Below are 6961 nucleotides of genomic sequence, written 5' to 3'. Positions count from 1 at the left end.
ATGATTCATTAGTCAATTTATGAATTAATTTAGTTTTTCCGTTTGTTTATTCTTGCGTATGTGGACTACTACCAGTTATTCAGTCATGAACTGATGCATTTGGGCTTTACGTTTATTTATTTCTTTACAATTTCGTTTCTCTATTTTGTTATGTTTGAATTGTCTACTTTAATTTAATTTTTTATTTTAAGCGTAACGTTTTCTTCATAGTTCAAACAGATAAAATTCCGAGAACATGACGTGATGTAGCCTAAATCGATTAATTATCTATGTCATCAAGAATGGTTATTTTAATTATTACTAGCGTTGAACCCATTCTTTGACTGAGTCCGGACTTTGTGTTTGCATTTCAGTTTCGAAGCTTAAAATTAATGTATTAGTTTGTTTGTTAAAGTGGTCACAGATTTAAACATGATTGCTTTGTATACCTTATCATTTTTTGAATTAAAAAATATATTTGTATTTTATGCTACATGTTCATCTGAAAATGTGATCGGGATTTAAGAAAATCGATTTATGCAAAGTAGGTCTTATGATGCATCACCGAGGGTTCGACTCGTCTCGGTATCAGGTTTCGGCTCGCCAGCCGTTTTAAGTTTATTCAGTGATAACAGGTTTCTGTGTCCATCTTTTATTTACATACATTGACTACATTCAGTTCACGTCATAATAAGAAGAAAAAAAATGTAAACAAGTCGCGTAAGGCGAAATTACTACATTTAGTCAAGCTGTGGAACTCACAGAATGAAACTGAACGTAGTCCGCCGCAAGTGCAAAAGGCAGTGAAAGTGACGAGCCTGTTTGGCGCGGTAGCGATTGCGCTGTGCTTCATAGCACGCTTTACTGTACCTCTCTTCGTTTTAACTTTCTGAGCGTGTTTTTAATCCAAACATATCATATCTATATGTTTTTGGAATCAGGAACCGACAAGGAATAAGATGAAATTGTTTTTAAAACGATTTCGGAAATTTAATTTTGATCATAATTTTTATAGTTTTAATTTTTAGAGATTGTTTTTAATCCAAATATAACATATGTATATGTTTTTGGAATCAGAAAATGACGAAGAATAAGATGAAATTGTTTTTGGATCGTTTAATAAAAAAATAATTTTAATTACAAGTTTCCGATTTTTAATGACCAAACTCACTCATTAGTTTTTAAGCCACCAAGCTGAAATGCAATACCAAACCCCGGCCTTCGTCGAAGATTGCTTTGCCAAAATTTCAATCAATTTAATGGAAAAATGAGGGTGTGACAGTGCCGCCTCAACTTTTACAAAAAGCCGGATATGACGTCATCAAAGGTATTTATAAAAAAAATGAAAAAACATCCGGGGATATCATACCCAGGAACTCTCATGTCAAATTTCATAAAGATCGGCCCAGTAGTTTAGTCTGAATCGCTCTACACACACACACAGACAGACAGACAGACAGACAGACAGATTACCATGCAGTGACAAGAGCCAAGTACTCAATAAAGGGACGTAATGCTGTCTCTGCAGCCCATAGAGACTGTGTGAGTTTAATATATAATCAGTTAAGACTGAGTAAAAAATTATTACAATCGATAGTTACCAGTGAAAAGTAATATCGGAACACTCTTGTTGTGTTTTTGTTGTTGTAAAATGTAAGCTCTGAAACGTTAAAAATTACGTAAAATTGGTGCATTTTGGTCGAATTGTGTTGTTACAGCCCGCCGAAGTTATCAAAAGTGTTTTTGCTTTTTGTAATTCGGTTGGTTTGGTGTGTTATACAATGCATCTGCTTTTTCAAGACTAATTTTTCTTTATTTGGTGTTAAACGTCGTTTTCAACCACGAAGGGTTATATCGCGACGAGGAAAGGGGGAAGATGGGATAGAGCCACTTGTCAAGTAATTGTTTCTTGTTCACAAAAGCACTAATCAAAAATTTGCTCCAGGGGCTTGCAACGTAGTACAATATATTACCTTACTGGGAGAATGCAAGTTTCCAGTACAAAGGACTTAACATTTCTTACATACTGCTTGACTAAAATCTTTACAAAAATTGACTATATTCTATACAAGAAACACTTAACAAGGGTAAAAGGAGAAACAAAATCCGTTAGTCGCTTCTTACGACATGATGGGGAGCATCGGGTAAATTCTTCCCCTTAACCCGCGTTTTTTTTTTCAAGACTAAGCATCGATCACTTTAAAACACAAAGATCATCATAGGCCATCATTACTTGTATCATTTTACATCGCATTCTAAGAAAGAGCAGAATTCTCACTATGCGCGCGGTACATTTCTAGAATCGCGTAGCGCAAAGTTGGAATTCCTACAATGGCGGCCATTGTTGAAATTCCAACAAAGCGCAGGTCATTTCCGGAAAGGCGCCAATGACAAGATGGGTCGCAACACTTCTACTACAGTGCTTGTCTTTCCTTTATGGCTTGGTCATGCATCGATTACACCCCTTTCTACACCATCTGCAAGATCGAATCAGCACGTTTGCTTTAACTTGAACCTGAGACTGAGTAAGTTTATAATAGGGGTTTATTAGGTACATTTATCACGATTTACAGGGGAAAAGTTTTAAAAATATAGCCATGATTTGCTGCTTGTCACAGTTCAGTATGACTTGTCCGTGTCAGTTTTCAGTGTCACCATAGGCAATGGTCTTGTTCTCAGTTGTGTTACGATACTTCAATTCTTTCTTGCGGCGTGTGAATCCTCATGATAAACTGCCGAGGCTTTAGCACAGATCAGAGAGACTTTTCATTTGGATGCTCCTTATGAAGAGTGATTTTTGTAAGGCCAAAAAAAAAGGTCTGTTTACGGTAACATAGGCCAAAAAAATAGGGTCGGTAGGTCGGGATTTTTTTTTTCTCCAAAAAACCATAGTTTTACGTTATTTTACAAAAAAAACAAAAGATTTTTTTTTTTTTTCTCTCCCCCAAATGCCAAAAAAAAGTTTAGGGTCGCGCGAAAAGAATAGGGTCGGTCGGGTTACAGTAAACAGACTATTTTTTTTTGGCCTAATGTATTTATTTATTTACATAAGTTTTTTTTTTTTTTACATTTAGTCAAGATTTGACTAAATGTTTTAACATAGAGGGGGAATCGAGACGAGGGTCGTGGTGTATGTGTGTGTGTGTGTGTGTGTGTGTGTGTGTGTGTGTGTGTGTGTGTGTGTGTGTGGTGTGTGTGTGTGTGTGTGTCTGTGTCCGGTGCGTGTGTGTGTGGAGCGATTCAGAGTAATCTACTGGACCGATCTTTATGAAATTTTACATGAGAGTTTCTGGGTATGATATCCCCAGATGTTTTTTTCGTTTTTTCGATAAATGTCTTTTATGACGTCATATCCGGCTTTTTGTAAAAGTTGAGGCGGCACTGTCACACCTTCATTTTTCAATCAAATTGATTGAAATTTTGGCCAAACAATCTTCGACAAAGGCCGGACTTCGGTATTGCATTTCAGCATGAAGGCTTAAAAATTAATTAATGACTTTGGTCATTAAAAATCTGAAAATTGTAATTAAAATTATTTTTTTATAAAACGATCCAAAATTACTTTTATTTTATTCTTTATCATGTTCTGATTCCAAAAACATATAGATATGTTATATTCGGATTAAAAACAATCTCTGAAAATTAAAAATATAAAAATTATGATTAAAATTAAATTTCCGAAATCGTTTTAAAAACAATTTCATCTTATTCCTTGTCGGTTCCTGATTCCAAAAACATATAGATATGATATGTTTGGATTAAAAACACGCTCAGAAAGTTAAAACGAAGAGAGGTACAGAAAAGCGTGCTATGCAGCGCTGCGCAACCGCTACAGCGCTGAACAGGCTCGTCACTTTCACTGCCTTTTGCACTAGCGGCGGACTACGGTCATTGTGAAAAAATGCAGTACGTTCAGTTTCATTCTGTGAGTTCCACAGCTTGACTAAATGTAGTAATTTCGCCTTACGCGACTTGTTAATTAATTATTAAGTGCAGAGAACAGGTGTCACAGAGTTCCAAAATGAATTTAGTAAAAAAACAAGTCGCGTAAGGCGAAAATACAACATTTAGTCAAGCTGTGGAACTCACAGAATGAAACTGAACGTAGTCCGCCGCTAGTGCAAAAGGCAGTGAAAGTGACGAGCCTGTTTGGCGCGGTAGCGGTTGCGCTGTGCTTCATAGCACGCTTTACTGTACCTCTCTTCGTTTTAAGTTTCTGAGCGTGTTTTTAATCCAAACATATCATATCTATATGTTTTTGGAATTAGGAACCAACAAGGAATAAGATGAAATTGTTTTTAAATCGATTTCATAATTTTTATATTTTTAATTTTCAGAGCTGGTTTGTAATCCAAATATAACATATTTATATGTTTTTGGAATCAGAACATGATAAAGAATAAGTTGAACGTAAATTTTGATCGTTTTATCCAAAAAAAATTTTTTAACAATTTTCAGATTTTTAATGACCAAAGTCATTAATTAATTTTTAAGCCACCAAGCTGAAATGCAATACCGAAGTCCGGCCTTCGTCGAAAATTGCTTGGCCAACATTTGAATCAATTTGATTGAAAAATGAGGGTGTGACAGTGCCGCCTCAACTTTTACAAAAAGCCGGATATGACGTCATGTATCGAAAAAATGAAAAAAAAACCGGGGATATCATTCCCAGGAACTCTCATGTAAAATTTCATAAAAATTGGTCCAGTAGTTTAGTCTGAATCGCTCTACACACACACACACGCACAGACACACACACACACACACACACACACACACACACACACACACACACACACACACGCACACACACACACAAATACACCACACCCTCGTCTCGATTCCCCCCTCTACGTTAAAACATTTCGTCAAAACTTGACTAAATGTAACAAGTCGCGTAAGGCGAAAATACAATATTTAGTCAAGTAGCTGTCGAACTCACAGAATGAAACTGAACGCAATGCCATTTTTCAGCAAGACCGTATACTCGTAGCATCGTCAGTCCACCGCTCATGGCAAAGGCAGTGAAATTGACAAGAAGAGCGGGGTAGTAGTTGCGCTAAGAAGGATAGCACGCTTTTCTGTACCTCTCTTTGTTTTAACTTTCTGAGCGTGTTTTTAATCCAAACATATCATATATATATGTTTTTGGAATCAGGAACCGACAAGGAACAAGATAAAAGTGTTTTTGAATTGATTTGGACAATTTAATTTTGATAATAATTTTTATATATTTAATTTTCAGAGCTTGTTTTTAATCCGAATATAACATATTTATATGTTTTTGGAATCAGCAAATGATGGAGAATAAGATAAACGTAAATTTGGATCGTTTTATAAATTTTTATTTTTTTTTACAATTTTCAGATTTTTAATGACCAAAGTCATTAATTAATTTTTAAGCCACCAAGCTGAAATGCAATACCGAAGTCCGGGCTTTGTCGAAGATTACTTGACCAAAATTTCAACCAATTTGGTTGAAAAATGAGGGCGTGACAGTGCCGCCTCAACTTTCACGAAAAGCCGGATATGACGTCATCAAAGACATTTATCAAAAAAATGAAAAAAACGTTCGGGGATTTCATACCCAGGAACTCTCATGTCAAATTTCATAAAGATCGGTCCAGTAGTTTAGTCTGAATCGCTCTACACACACACACAGACACACAGACACACAGACACACACACACGCACATACACCACGACCCTCGTTTCGATTCCCCCTCGATGTTAAAATATTTAGTCAAAACTTGACTAAATATAAAAAGTATTAAATTGTTTGGTTTTTTTAAACCCGCTTAATCCTGATTCACCGTCACTGAATCACAGGCGCCCGACACACCGACGGTAGATTCATGTTCAACTTAATGTTCACACTCTGGAACTAACTGATATGCATGCAGATATATACGTGTCGAAAGAGGAAGGCAAACCGGCAATTGATGGGTACCCTTTGTTTGCTTCGACTGACATCTGCACCGAAATAAAAATACAAATGTAAATCTAGTAAAATAAAATGCTACATTTTAAAGAACAGTTTCATTATTCGGATATGATAAGTGCCAACCTGAAATTCAATCCGACTGCGGAACAATCCAATGTCCATGAACTTGGTGAAGAAATTATAATTCTTTTTTTTAAGCTTAAAAAATGCGGTACTCTGCCACCTCGACTTATTTTTTTCAACGCAAAAATGTCTTCATTTTTAGACTTCCCAATGGCTTAGGAAAAATGACTTCCTAATGGCTTAGGAAAAAACGGAGGAAAAAACGGCACAAGTAAATACGTATACCTTAAAGAAATCGGTTGGCAAACGGAGGGGGTCGTTTTTAAGAGGGGTCGTTATGGGAGGTTCCACTGTATATCAAGTTTCATTAAAATCTGTTCAGTTCTTTGCGAGGTATTCTTTATACACACACACACACACACACACACACACACACACACACACACACACACACACGTGCACACACACACACACACACACACACACACACACACCACAACCCTTGTCTCGATTCCCAGTCTATATTAAAACATTTAGACAAAACGTGACTAAAGGGCCCGGGTAGCTCAGGTGGTAGAGCACTGGACTTGTGATCGAGAGGTCGCTGGTTCGAACCCTGCACGGGTCAACTTTATGTGCAGACCCAGAGACGGTATCCATCTCCCACCCCCGTGTCACCACAATGGCACGTTAAAGATCTTGGTCATGGTCATTCTACCATAAGTGCAGATGGCTGATACCACCTAAACATGCAAACATCAAAAAGCCGTGAGGGCGTAAAACTCGAATCGTATAAACCAATTCATGTCCAATATAGGCAATTAAGACCTGACGGACAATACGCCCCTTAAAATTTACTTTTTACGTGACTAAATGTAAACAGACACCAGAAAGAATTTGATAATCTGCAGGTAGTTTGCTGGGAGAGTTTTAACCAAAGATATATCATACTGCGTAGCTGTAATTCACAAACCT

The sequence above is a fragment of the Littorina saxatilis genome, linkage group LG7 (genome assembly GCF_037325665.1).
Source record: "Littorina saxatilis isolate snail1 linkage group LG7, US_GU_Lsax_2.0, whole genome shotgun sequence".
NCBI lineage: Eukaryota > Metazoa > Mollusca > Gastropoda > Littorinimorpha > Littorinidae > Littorina > Littorina saxatilis.
The sequence above is the reverse complement of the archived record's forward strand: the minus strand, read 5'-3'. Positions refer to the sequence as shown.